The sequence below is a fragment of the Plasmopara halstedii genome (genome assembly GCF_900000015.1).
Source record: "Plasmopara halstedii genome assembly, contig: Scaffold_2904, whole genome shotgun sequence".
In the NCBI taxonomy this organism is placed as follows: domain Eukaryota; phylum Oomycota; class Peronosporomycetes; order Peronosporales; family Peronosporaceae; genus Plasmopara; species Plasmopara halstedii.
Window position 1 is genome coordinate 1,116,079 of NW_020189809.1, and position 881 is coordinate 1,116,959.

Here is an 881-nt window from a genome sequence, read left to right on the forward strand (position 1 = left end):
AACAAGGAGTTTGGAAACACGGACGAGAAATTGTCACAAATACTGCGTGCACGATTGCACCGATATTCGTTGAATAACGGGTTGCAGTACTATAGCACCGATTCAGCGGATACACCACGAATTGTGGTTCCTCATGATGAGGATTTAAAATACCGCATCCTCTATAGAGGCGCACAACACGCCACCCAGTGGTCATCTCGGTCGTGAGAAAACATACAACTCTGTGAGTCACTACTATTGGTGGCCCAAGCTGTACAAATGGACGAGCACCTATGTGCGCACGTGTGAGACGTGTCAACGGGTAAAACTCTACCCAAATGCGGCTGCGCCGCTGGCCAGCATACCAGTACCCACTGGGCGCTGGCAGTTCATGAGTTTGGACTTTGTGTCTGGCCTGTCGAAAGGTTCGGCGGGCTACACAGGTGTCGTGGTATTTGTCGACCGGTTGAGCAAGATGGCTCATTTGGAGACGGTGCCAGACACCATCGATGGAGCCGGTACAGCAACACTGTTTGTAGATCGTATTTTAGACAACACGGACTCCCAGAGTCGATTGTCTCTGATAGAGACCCCCGTTTCATGGGAGAATTATGGTCGACTATATTTAAGGTGCTCGGCACCAAGTCAGATATGTCGACGGCGGATCATCGGCAGACCGATGGTCAAACCGAAATGGTGAATCATGTCATCGAAGATGTTACTCGCAGCGTTTGCGCTGAGACGCCGAGGCGCTAGAGCGCCATGTTGCCACTCTTAGAGTCTGCACTGAACAATGCAGTGCATACATCTACTGGCTACACGCCGTTCTACGTGAACTGGCTGCTTCACCCTCGCGTCCCGCTGACGCCGCCATCCATGGCTCAGGGCTTGGTGGGGGAGGA